This window comes from Pleurodeles waltl, chromosome 3_1, assembly GCF_031143425.1.
Source record: "Pleurodeles waltl isolate 20211129_DDA chromosome 3_1, aPleWal1.hap1.20221129, whole genome shotgun sequence".
Classification (NCBI taxonomy): domain Eukaryota; kingdom Metazoa; phylum Chordata; class Amphibia; order Caudata; family Salamandridae; genus Pleurodeles; species Pleurodeles waltl.
The window spans coordinates 210,126,812-210,140,063 of NC_090440.1; the positions used below are offsets into that span (position 1 = coordinate 210,126,812).

General features: G+C 47.1%; 1 long non-coding RNA gene across 1 annotated transcript in view; it reads left to right on the plus strand.

Moving 5' to 3' along the window:
* LOC138283944 (uncharacterized) overlaps positions 1 to 12,722 on the plus strand; it is a 152,923-nt gene extending 140,201 nt beyond the window's left edge. The window contains exons 2-3 of the long non-coding RNA XR_011201325.1: positions 11,337 to 11,528; positions 12,431 to 12,722. This is a non-coding gene — a long non-coding RNA (uncharacterized lncRNA). The remainder of the gene's footprint in view (positions 1 to 11,336; positions 11,529 to 12,430) is intronic.
* The last annotated feature ends 530 nt before the right edge of the window (positions 12,723 to 13,252 follow it).

A 13,252-nucleotide genomic window follows, 5' to 3' on the forward strand; every position in this document is an offset into this window, starting at 1 on the left:
CCTTGCCCACCCCAGGAGAACACCCAAGGATGGAGGGACCCACCCCAGGGACATTAAGGTAAGTCCAGGTAAGTATTTTTTTTTTTTAAAGATTGTGGCATAGGGGGGCCTGATTTGTGCCCCCCTGCATGCCACTATGCCCAATGACCATGCCCAGGGGACAGAAGTCCCCTGGGCATGGCCATTGGGCAAGGGGGCATGACTCCTGTCTTTGCTAAGACAGGAGTCATTTCAATGGGGGATGGGCGTCATTAAAAAATGGCGCAAATCGGGTTAAGACGTTTTTGTTTGCCTCAGCCTGACTTGCCCCATTTTTAGACGCCCAAACGCCATTTTTCCCTACGCCGGCGCTGCCTGGTGTACATGGGTTTTTTTCACGCACACCAGGCAGCGCCAGTCGGCTAACGCCGGCTAACGCCGGCTAACGCCATTCAATAAATACGGCGCCCGCATGGCGCTTCAGAATGGCGTTAGCCGGCGCTAATTCTTTTGGCGCAAAACTGCGTTAGCGCAGTTTTGCATCAAAAAGTATAAATATGGCCCTAGGTGTGGCTGAGTACATCTACATACATCTGCATTCTGATGGCTCTTCCTGGGCAAGATGAGAGGAAGGAGGCTGAAACTTACACTTCAAGGGGTAGTGGTCTGACCCCGCACAAAGGACTGATTACCCCCCACAGATACGCTGGCAGACAGGACTGGGTTGAAAGGGATACTGGTGCAGTTCACAGCCATTCTTTGAAGTCTCCCTCACGTCAATGGCATATTTGGGTATAAGTACTGGGTCTTTGACCCCACCAAATCAGACACTTCTGGATCTTGAACTGAACCTCTGTCACAAGGACTGCTGTGCTTAAATGACTCAACTGGACTGCTTTTCTAGAAGAACTGTGCCTTCCCTCCAAGTGATCTCCAAGGACTTGCTGGCTTGCCTCAGGTGGTCTGAAGTCTCAGGAAAAAAAGACGCAAAAGACTTCCTGCAATTCTGCTGGTGCTGTTGGACTCTGCCTTCTGTGAGTCTTATCCTTGCCTGAAGTGTCCCCTCCAAGTACTGGGCCTCAATGCATCAGGGGCTTTGCGACGATTAGAGCCGGCATGCATCAGCCTCAGAAGCCAAAGCATCGACATTTCCTCGACAGACTGCGTGGCTCGGCACCGATGGACAGATGAGTTGGTATTGATGTATCACTAAGGAGGTTTGACATCAAGGCTTTCATTGACTGACCAGATTGGCACTGATGCTCTGCCTTCATCCCGAGGATTGAGGATGAAGCAGCACCTCCTCGACTCCTTGCATTGCGTCTTCAATGTCAACTCTTGCTCCATCCAAGGTACTTTGGCAGTGGGACTTGTCTGGGTCCTGTAGCCAGGCTACCCTCCATTGTGGTTGGCCTGAACTTCGGATTTGCATCTCTCCCTTGCGACCTCAAGTAACCTTTCGATTGCTAGTGACTTCTAAGCACTATGTTTGCATTTATTCTTTAAAAATTCATATCTTGACGTTTACTGATTGAATGTTTGTCATTTTAATCTTATTTTGCTCAGATAACTATTTCCTATTTGTCGAACCTGGTGTGGAGTCTTTTTTGTTGTGTTTTCACTGTGTTACTGTATGAGTTATTGCACAAATACTTTACACATTGCCTTCTAAGTTGAGTCTGCCTGCTCTGTGCCAAGCTACCGGAGGGTGGGCACAGGATAATTTAGGTTGTGTTGTGACTTACCCTGACTAGACAGGGTACATGGACAGGGTGCATACCTTTGCTAACTAGAGACCCAATTTCTAACACTGTTGATCAGCGGTGAGGATAGGACTTGTGTTTGTGCTGTGCCATACAATAGCTAGGTGTACACTACCCAGTCACATTTAGAAACATTTCAAAATTTTCTTTTGCAATTTTCCCTGCTCTGCATTTATGATACATCCTATACATCATGTCTCTGGCTGGGTTTGCAAGTGAGGTCATGGAGTTTGAGCTGCCCACGCTGGAGGTACATACAGTTAACCAGTTCAAAAAGTTCTGCAAGGAGATGTGGTACCTGCCCAAGGAACCACGAAGAAGGTGAAGTTTTAAAAGGTGCTGAGGGCCTGGGCAAAGGCCCGCTCCCAAGTGAATGAAGAGTTGGAGGAGCCTGTGAATGGAGGTACCTGCAGCAGTTGAGGAGGACAACCTGGATTTGTACTCCCAGCTGCAGTTGGTGAAATTGAAAATGGAGGGTGAGGAGTGAAAAGCTTAAAGGTAGGGTGTAAGAGCCTTAGCAGAGAAGAAACTCCTTCTCGCTCATGAACTGAGTCTGATAGAGCTGGACATCAAGGCCAGTCAGTCTGAGTCCAACAGTGAGGGTGGCAGCATACATACAGTACCTGATGAAGGTAAGAAGATTTGTATACCCAAAGGTCTGGTGCCCAGTGGGAGATGACATTAAAAAGTGGTTTTCTGCATATGAGGTTGTACTGATGGCACACAGGGTCCCTGAAAAATACTGGGGTTGCAAGTCTGTGGAAACACATGCCGACACTTGGGAGGGACACACTTCTAACATTAGAGGTTAGGAACCAAACCAAGTACACCCCCATGAAAACAATCTTACTTTCCAAATTTGGACAGAAGTATAGCCGAACATTCAAGGACAGTCAGAAGCTTCCCAACCAATCCTAGGTAGATGTCATTGATTACTCCAGGGAGGCACTGAATGGCTGGGTGAGGGGCAGCAAAGTTAATGATTATGTTGGTTTGTGCAATTTAATCATGAGAGAGCACATGCTCAGTATCTGTTTTACAGGGATGTGCCAGCCCCTAGTAGAAAGTAAGCTAATTGACCCCAGGAAGCTTGCTATGGAGGCGGACCTCTGGGCTAGCACCAGTGTCTAAAAAAGGTATTTTAGGGGTAAACCCACAAAGGTGGTCAGAGTTCCCAACAGATCAAAAAGGTGGGAAAAAGACCCAAAAACAAGAAGTTCTCAAAAGGCCCCTAAAATAATTCCCTGGGGAGTAGTTGTAACCAGTCCCAGTCTGATTCTAAAAAGAAGGGGTTCTTTGACCATACAAACAGGATGTTTGCACCCCAATATTCAGTGCTATAAGTATGGTTTCTTTAAGGGTGACTCCAAATGTCCCAGGAGGGCACAGCCCCCCACTGGTAGCTCTCGGGGGGAGGTAGTCCCAGTTAATTTTGGGGAACAAATAGAGGTAACCCAAGTGTCCCTGGGGGATAGAGAAATGGTGCCAAAAGCTCACATGCCTGCAAATACTCCCACGTATAGGCAGTGAGTCATCAATAATGGGCAGTGGTTGGAGGCCCTGCATGGCACAGGAGCCAGTATGACAACTGTCAAGTCTCAGCTGGTGTCTGCAGAGTAGGTCCTACTGAACATATTCCCCCAAGTCATAGTTGTTGACAATCGTGAGAGCCATCTACCAGCGGCTTTGGTTCCCTTTGAGTGGGGGGATGTCTCAGGTTGTCTGAGAGTTGCTGTGAGCCCTGCCATGTCTGTAGATTGTCTGTTAGGAAATGACCTGAAGCGGAGCACTCTACCTGGAGGGAGGTAGAGCTCAGGTCTCACTTGGAGATGATGGGATTGCTGAGTGGCCCAGACAGCTGCAAGGAGAGTGGCAAGGAACGCAGGACACCAGTCCCTGAAGTTCCCATAGTAGAGGTTGACATGGTCCCTGGGGAGGAGGCTCCCAAGCCAACTAGGGAAGACAGAGCCACCCTAGGTGACCTACCTGTGTTTGCCAGCTGGCAGTCTGAGGGTAGGCCCACCAGGAAGTAATTCTGCCAAGCGGGGAAGGAATACCACTCTTGAGGGCTTGAAGCACCAGGCCTCATCCCATGCAGAAAGGGAAGCCTCTGGGGATCACCTAATCTACTGGGAGGATGATCTCCTTTACAGTGAGCCTAAGGTTCCTGGTGCTGGGGGAGCCAGTGTGCTGGTGGTCCCCCATTTCTACTGGACCTTCCTACTGGGTCTGGATCAAGGCATGCCCCTGGCATTACAAATAGGGCAAGATAAGACCTTTGCCAGGCTTGTCTCCCACTTTTGAATGAAGACAGCCTCAGATGCATTCTGCAGGTTCTGTCCCACCTGCCAGGTCAATGGAAAAACAGGGAAAAAGCACAAAGCTTGCCTGATCACACTACCCGTCATTGGCACCCCCTTTGAAAGGGTTTGCATCAACGTCATTGGACCCTTGGACCCCAAGACAGCCTTAGGCAACAGGTTTGTTGGTATGGTCTTGGTGGACCATGACACCTGCTACCCAGAGGCAATCCCTCTGAGATCAATGACTGCCTCCATGGTGGTGAGAGCTCTGATGGGGATATTTACCCTTGGTATGTTCCCCAAGGAGGTACTGTCAGACAGAGACACTAAGTTCATGTCAGCGTACATGAAGTCCATGTGTGATGAGTGTGGTGTGACATACAAGTTCACCACACCATAGCATCCCCAAACCAATGGAGGGGTGGGAGAAAGCTTCCATGAAATCCCACCACGATGTGGTCCGCTACATGTTGGCCCTTTGCAACCTGATGCACTGCTTCTGGAAAAAGGCTAAAAGTAACTTAAAGGCCAGCCAAGATGTGATGAAACTCCGTTGCGACGAGAAGGCTATACTGGTGGAGTTTCAGCCTGGCCAAAAGGTGTGGGCTATGGAATCAGTATAGCCTGAGCTCTCCAGGATCCCTAGACTGCCTCCTATAAGACCAAGGAGTGGAATGGTGAGTCCATATACCTGGTAGACCTCCAGACCCCTAGAAACCGCCTAAGGGTGTGAACTCAGTTTTAGAGGTCTGAAGGAAGCATGCTCCTTGTGACAGATGAGGGTATGGAAGAGGAGAGTGAACCTCTCTACCGACCTCCTCTCTGCACAGGAACATGATGGGTAAGTAGAGGGTGTCAACCTCTCTGGCACAGTGGCCCCATAACAGCAAGGTGACTGTTACCACTTACTGGGGCAGTTTGCCTCACTGTTCTCTCTCACCCTAGACTCACAAATCTGTGTATCCATGATGTTGGCCGTGGAGACAGCCCCCCTGTAAAAAACAAACTTTACAGGTTTCAGACAAGGTGAGAGCCTGCATCAAGTAGGAAGTCTCCAAGATGTTGGGCATAGGTGTGATTGAGCCCTCTAACAGTCCCTGGTCCAGCCCCATGGTGCTGGTACTAAAACCTGCCCCACTGGGTGCTAAACACGAGCTCCAGTTCTGCATGGACTACAGAGGACTAAACTCAGTCACCAGGACTGATGCACACCTCATCCCCAGAGCTGATGAGCTCATTGACAGGCTGGGCACTGCCGAATTCCTCAGTGCTTTTGATTTGAAATTAGGGTACTGGCAGATCGCCTTGACTGAGGGGACCAAGGAAAGGTCAGCAGTCTCAACCCCAGAGGGCCATTATCAATTACGTGTGATACCCGTTGGTTTGAAGGATGCCCCTGCTACCTTCTAATGGTTGGTTAACAGGGTCCTAGCTGGTAATGTGGCTTTCTGTGCTGCCTATTTAGATGACATTGCCATCTACATTTCCAGCTGGGAGAAACACCTGCATCACCTCCACAAGGTGCGTCAGGCTCTGCAACAGGAGGGCCTGGCCATTAAGGCCAGCAGATACCAGATTGGGCAGGGTTCCATGATCTATTTGGGACACCTGGTAGGTGGGGGCAAAGTGCAGCCCCAACAGGCCAAGAATGAAACTGTCATGTTCCTGCAAGCACCTAAAACCCAAAATAGAAGTTAGAGCCTTCCTAGGACTCACTGGCTACTACAGAAGATTCGTTAAGGGCTATAGCAGCATTGTTGTCCCCTTAACTGACCTGACTTCAAACAAGTAGCCCAGATTGGTGATTTTGACAGAGGCTTGTCAGAAAGCCTTTGAGTCTCTCAAGGAAGCAAATTGCACATCACCTGGATTCAAGGGCCATGATCTCTCCAAGGAATTCATTGTTCAGGCAGATGCTTCAGAGCATGACATAGGGCAGTGTTAGAACAGCTGAATGAGGAGGGCCTAGACTAACCGGTAGCCTTCATTAGTAGGGGATTGCTTCCATGGGAACAGAGTTAAATTAACAAAAAGCTTTTGATGTGGTTTGGGCACTGAAGAATTTGAGACCATGCTTGTTTGGGACTCAATCCCTGGTTCAGACAGAACACAGACCCCTCAGATGGCTAAGATAGATGTAGGGTGAGAATCTCAAATTGTTGAGGTAGTCCATCTCCCTACAGGGAATGGACGTTACAGTGGAGCATCGCCCGGGGAGTGAGCACGTCAATGCTGGTGGTCTCTCCAGATTGTTCTGTCTTAGTGCAGAGAGCTCCTAAGGTTTTGGATAGCTCTCCCCACTTTGAGCTGGGGGAACACATGCTAGACCTGATGTGAGAAAAGGCCTGTCTTGTCATGGTCAGCCCCTAATTTTTGCCTGGTATTTGATGTAGGCTCAAAGTCGTTAGTGCCCAAGGCCCCTGGGCCAGACCTCTTCCCCATATTTCTGTTGTGATGCATTGGCAACACCTTTAGCTGCCACTGTAAGTCCCTAGTAAATGGTACTTAGCTACCCAGGGCATGGGGTACTAAGGTTAGGCCCCTGAGGGCAGCAGCACAGATTGTGCTACCCTCTAGTGCCATGCATCCAGAAGCACCTAGCACTGCCATTGCAGGCTGACTGTTCTGGTGCAATCCTAAAAGACAGACTCGACATGGCACACAGCCTGTTTGTCCACTAGACACTGCATGCACAATGGGTAAGTCACCCCTCTGGCAGGCATTCCAGCCCTAAGGCAGCGCACACTATACTGTATATGAGGGCATAGATGCATGAGCAATATGCCCCTACTGTGTCCTTGCCAAACCTGGGACATAGTATGTGAACAGATCAACCATTTTAATACATGTGCTGTACAGTGGTCAGTATGAGTTTCACAGCTACAGGATGGATACTCTGAACCATGGATTGTTTGGTATCAAACAGCTCAGAATGATAAATCCAAACTGGTACCAGTATTTAATTTATTATAAAATGTGCCCAGGGGTCAACTCCGAGGTGTACCCTGCAAATGCTAACTACCCTGGCATGGTTGCTGGCCAGTCCCAACCAACCTGCCACCTCCCAAGATTCTGGGACCCTGGGGTGGGATCCTGCTCTCTGGGTCCCAGAACAAAGGCCTTCTTGGGTGGAGGTGCAAACACCCCCTCCCTCAGGAATGTGAACTGCCCTTCTAGCGAGCTTCAAAGGGTTTACCACCCTTGAAACTCAACCTCCCAAGCCTGCTGCTAGCAGGAGATGGCTGCCTTGATTGCAAAGCCCCACTTTTGGTGGGAGCAAAGGGGGGAACCACACAAAAGACAGGAGGAGTGGTCAACCCAAGCTTGCACCACCACTAAGGTGTTACAGGTGAGGTGACCTCTCCATTTCATTTTCCTACATCTTGTAAGGAAGGAAAATAGCCAATCAGGTGTAGGGAACGGTCCTTTTACCATAGGAAGTTGTCACTTAGTGGGTGTAGCCTCACTAAAGTAGATGAGCCGGTCACTACCAGGTACTCCCCTAAATGTCCACTAAGTACAGTATGTGGTGGGTTTCCCTAGACTGAGAAATTAGATTCCAAAGACAAAAGAAGACCAGCAACAAAGAAGACCCAAGGATTGAGACCCGAAGTCCTGCTGCACAAAGAAAAGGTGCCAAACCCTGCCAATCACTGCTGAGGGGTTGCTTGGACACTGGAAAGACTCTACAAACCCCCAGAGGACCTCCACTCTTCAAACATTGCCAAAGATCTTCCTCCAAAGTGAAGGCATTACTCTCCTGCAACGCAAGACCAAAGACCCAGTGAAGGCAACTTCACTGACCAGCTGCTTACCAAGGAACCAGACACTGCAGCCCCACTAGACTCCACCTGACAGACTGAGTATACAACGCTGCAAGTGGGCCAAGTTTGGTGGCACTTTGCCTCCGAGTGACTAAACCATGCAATAGCACTAGGTACTGGTCACTCACATCGAATACCAAGAAGGACAGTCACCTCTGGACTGAGACAGGACCAGGAGGAAGCCCCAGTTGAGGGACTTCAGAGGCCACCAGAACCTCCTACCAGAGTGTCCCTGCTGACCTGTAAGCAACCCTCAGAGTGACCTACCTCCTGCTTCCAATGGCACCTATGCGCATACCACCTGGCTCATCAATTTTCTCTGCACCCGGCCGCCCTGTGTTCTGCACCGAAGGGTCCACTACCTCTTGTGACCACGTCATTCCAAGGGGACCCATCGGACTTACTTTTAGGCCCACTTGTGCAGAGCTTTTCCAAGTGGTTCCCCGCAGTGGCCTGGCACCAGCTCCAACAACATTCTGCAGCTGCTCCCGCCAAACCCAGGAGCCGCCTGAACTTCTCCAGCTGGTCCGTAGTGGCCACGAAGGACCTAGACATACCTGCAAAAGAAGACTTTGGTAAATGCATTGCCTGAGTTTATGTGCATTATCTCTATTGATTCCTAAGGTGCGTAATTATGCACAAAAGACTACTTTTATTAAACCTTCAACCAGTCATAACTTTAAAAGTAATTACCCGATTTTGATGATCTTGGTCTTAAGGATGTTATAAAAATCTGAAGTATTTTTGTAAATTGGTTTCAAGTTATTCTTTTTAGTGTGTGGTCTCATTTATTGATACTGTGAGTACAACAAATGCTGTGCACTCTCCAAGATTAGCCTAAGTGCTCGACCAAGCTGCCATACAAATTAGAGCATTAGGTGGTCGAGTTTTCACCTCTGTATCCAGCATGTGGTTGCCTAGACCCCCTGCACAGTATGCCTAGCTTTGCACATTACATAGAGGGCCAGCCTCCTACACCTGAGAGCCTCAAGGTGGTCTTCCCCCAACTTTTTGCCTGCCTCCCTCCATTTTTATGACCTAGTTCTTGCTGGTTTTAGCACTCTGCACACTTTACCCCTGCTAACCAGTGCTAAAATGCTTGTGCCCTCTCCCCTAAACATGGTAATATTGGCTCATACCCAATTGGCATATTTAAGTTATTTATAAGTTCCTAGTAAGATACACTACTTGTGCCAAGAACCTGTGAAAAAATGCTACTGGTAGCTCTTCAGCACTGATTGTGCCACTCACATAAGTAGCCCCTTAAACAAGGTAAATTCAGATTTAACATTACTATTTTAGGAATGCCACTTTTGTAAGGTCGGCACTTCTCTGCTCTATGCGCCTTACAGCCTGTCTCCTAAAGACGTATGGGATGGATGACATTTACACTTTGTGTATTCCCTCCAGACAGCCACAAACACAGGAAGACTAGGTGTGGCTGACTAACTAACTACATACATCTGCACTCTGAGGGCCCTTCGTGGGTAGGACAGAAGGAAGGGGGCTCACACTTACACTTCAAAGGGTAGTGGCCTGGCCTGACCCACAAAAAGGACTAATTATCCCTCACACACACACATATGTACCCTGGGAGACAGGACTGGGTTGAAAGCGATACTAGTGCACTTCAAGGCCATTCTTTGAAGTCTTCTCCACTTCAAAACATATTTAGGTATAAGTACTGGTCTGTGACCCCCACCAAATCAAAGACCTCTGGATCTTGAACTGAAGCTCTATCAAAAGGACTGTTGTGCTGCTTAAAGGACTCAACTGGACTGCTTTTCTGAAAAGGACTGCTTTTAAGCTTGCTTCCCTGATTCCTGCTGCTCCATGACTTTCCTGGAAGGACTCCGCCTCCCCACCAAGTGATCTCCAAGGGCTTGCTGGCTTGTCTCCTGTTGTCTGAAGCATCAGGGACACAAGACTTCCTGCAATTCTACTGGTACTGCTGGACTCTGCCTTCTGTGAGTCTTATCCTTGCCTGTAATGTCCTCTTCAATATCTGGGCCTCAGCTTTGTACAGCTTTTTCCACCTCAACGTCAACACATCTTGGGCTTTGCTCCAACCAATATTGGCACTCATCACCCTCTGACACTGAAGCAGCAGCTGCTCAACATCACCTTGACAGACTGTGCGCCTCAATACTGACAGACAGCGCAGATCAACATCGATGCAGCGCCTGCACTGTAAAGGGGTTCGACAGCGAAGCCTTCTGTACGGATTGGTCCTGGCACTTTGTCTCCATCAACAGGCTCGATGATGATCCAGCACCTCTTAGACAATTCTCATTGAGTCTTCGATGTCCACTCTTGCTCCATCCAAGATCAGGCGGACCTGCCTGGGCGCTGTAGCTGGCCTACCTTCCTTCGCAGTTGGCCTGAACTCTTGGATTTTCACCTGTCCCTCGCTGCCTCCAGTAACCTTTTGACCGCTAGTGACTTCTAAGCACTGTTTTTTCATTTATTCTTTAAAAATTAATATCTTGACTATTACAGATTGGATTTTTGTCGTTTTGGTCTTATTTTGGTGCACAGCAATGCTATTATGTTGGTATTATGTTGTTATGCTTCCAAAAGAATGATTTTAATTTTATTGTTGTTAGGTTGTTTTCTTCTTTACAGTGCTGTGCAGAGGAGTAAAGCAATAAACAGCTATGCATAGCGCTAGCCTGTTATCTTATAATAAAATCGAGGAACGCCCAGTTCTGAAATTTCCTTCCTTGTCTCATCCAAATGGATTAGCCACTGGAAGTCCCGAAAAAGTTCTGTGGCCGTTCACAAATGCCGTCCACTTGGTTTGGGTGCAGTACAAAATCCACGAGGGCATTCCACGCTGTGTGTTCATTAGTGCTACATTTTGTTCACTCTTAGCTATGGGCTCAAACTATAGCAGTGAAACTTTAAAGGGTTTTAGGTGCGACTCAAGGGCACTGTTCGCATACTTTTGATCAGTAATGATTTAAATTACTGAAATGGATCAGAAAGAAGAAATTTTAAATAACTTGTAAATGACTTGCATGAGAACAGAACACTTTATCAATGCATTTATATTCACTTTTGCACTGGGTGATGACTGCCTGTCTGTGTACAAAAAGCAATGAGCCCTTAATAAGGGCGAAACCGCTCTTATAATTTTTTTTTTTTTGTCTACAGAGTGCCTGGTAGCTCGGGCGGAACTGTTCTCATTGGAGCAGGGTCTAGGTCCAAACTGAGGTGGCATGTTGGTCGAAAAACAATGGTTTGGGATGCATTTCCGAGCGATCACCAGTGGCTGAGATGAAATCAAGCATTACGTCCATCACTATTGTATTTTGATGCCTATTTGTGATCAGACAAAAAGGTGTAAATAGGACAAGTGCAACCAATTACCGTGTACCCAGTGTAGGGAAGATACTTGAGGTTTAATCCCGTAACCTTAAAGATTTCTACTTCAAAAATGTGAATATCCATCTTTTTTTCCACAGACACTGGTGCAGGTCGGACTTTACGCGATGGGACGCGACCCCACCGTCTTTGCGACGCCTGAGAAATACAACCCAGAGCGATGGCTGGAGAGGGGTGCAAACCACTTCCGAGGGCTTGGCTTTGGTTTCGGACCCCGGCAGTGTATTGGGCGTCGTATAGCAGAAATGGAGATGCATCTTTTTCTGATTCATGTAAGCATCGTCCTTGTAATTTTCAAAAGATAATGAATGTATTTAAATTTCACCTTACCATCTGAAAATGTAATGCAGTTATTGCGCATCTTAGAGTTTTCAATCATTTTCTAGACGCATTGTCACTTTGTCAAAGTGCTGCAAACACTATCTCAGCAAGTTACACAAGTTCTCGTTTTGTGGCATAAAAGAGTTGTAAGCATCATTCCATGACGTGAAAGGTAACCTCCAAATACAAAAGGCAGCTTAGCACGCAATGATGCCTCATTTTTCTCAGATGGCATGCTGAACAAGGAACAATCTTTACAGTTTAAACCCTGGTCCCTTGAAATCTTATGGGTCTGGATGAGTAAGATCATGCTGATCCCTTCTTTCACCTTGTGGTATTCATATTTCTCAAGGCCATCTATTTACTTAAAATCAATGTCCCTTGCATTGCAGGATAATCTTGTGTTCTCTAAATGAGGGCTGATAAATAAACTGTCCTTACTGAAATAAAAAAAATATATATATTTTGATTGACAGGCCCACCCACCTGTAATGTACAACATTCTCCTCCTGTTATGACCCATAAGTGAAGAGTAAGCTCAAAGACATGTTTGCCTATAACTACTTTGACTGCAGTATTTCCTCCTTTTTATTTCGCTGCCTTTACACTTACTTGCTCTACTGCCAAATTATGCACTGTTTCTCCAACTAACAAAGATCACCAAAGGCAAGTTTACAAACTAGAAGCACCACTTCCCACATAGTAAACAATGGAGGACATCCACAAAGGATGACACTGCCAGTACATAACATCAAAGGGAGTGAGCTCATTAAGCAGCTCTATTCACTGAAAGAGAGCCATTGCACATGGGAAGGACCGCATCTAGCATCACTTCTCTGCTTCTGTTCCGCAGCTCTTGGAGAACTTCAGGATCCAAGTCGAAGGAGAAGCTGAAGTGAAAACAACCTTCGATCTGATCTTGGTCCCCTCAAAACCGATCCATTTCACTGTAGTGCCTGTTCAATGACTTCTCCATGTACATGTGCAAACGCCTCCTCCCTACAACATCCTGTGCTGCTTTTGGCTCCACTGCAGCGAGACACCTTGTATTGTGAGACTTGGCCAAATAGGACAGTTGTTCATATTTATGTATCAAGAAGTATAAGATCACTTGAACTGATTTTTGTATTTGCCTTTCCTTAGTACAACTTTGAAATCATATGCCTCATTTTATCTCTCAACCGGTCTGCTGACAGAAGGATACAGTCTGTATTTTGAGGAAACACAAGGAAAGGTAATAGATATATAAGCAGTGGGCTGATCAAAAGCAACTACTGTATTGTGAATGATGCAAGCTGCAGCACTGGGGAAACAGCTGGGAACATTAATATCATGTTGATTATGTTACTGTCTATATGTTGTGCCAATAGACTAGTTCTTCTTTTATTGAAAAATGCAAGTGCCAGACTCCAATGTTTTTCTAAGGAGTGCATCACATTGCACTACTTAATACATTGGGTGAGTACCAGACTTTCATAGTCTTGATTCCACATGACGTCTCTTTCTTCCACCACCCTACCTGTTTCTTTATCTCACTCTTGCAGTTTTTTTTTCACCCTTGCTTTCTCCAGTTGTCACTGTTTCCTATTGTTTGCTTTATCTTTCTGTATCCATTTCTGCCTTTCTCTCTCCTGATCACCAAAACTGAATGCCAGGCTCCATCACATGCAACCAC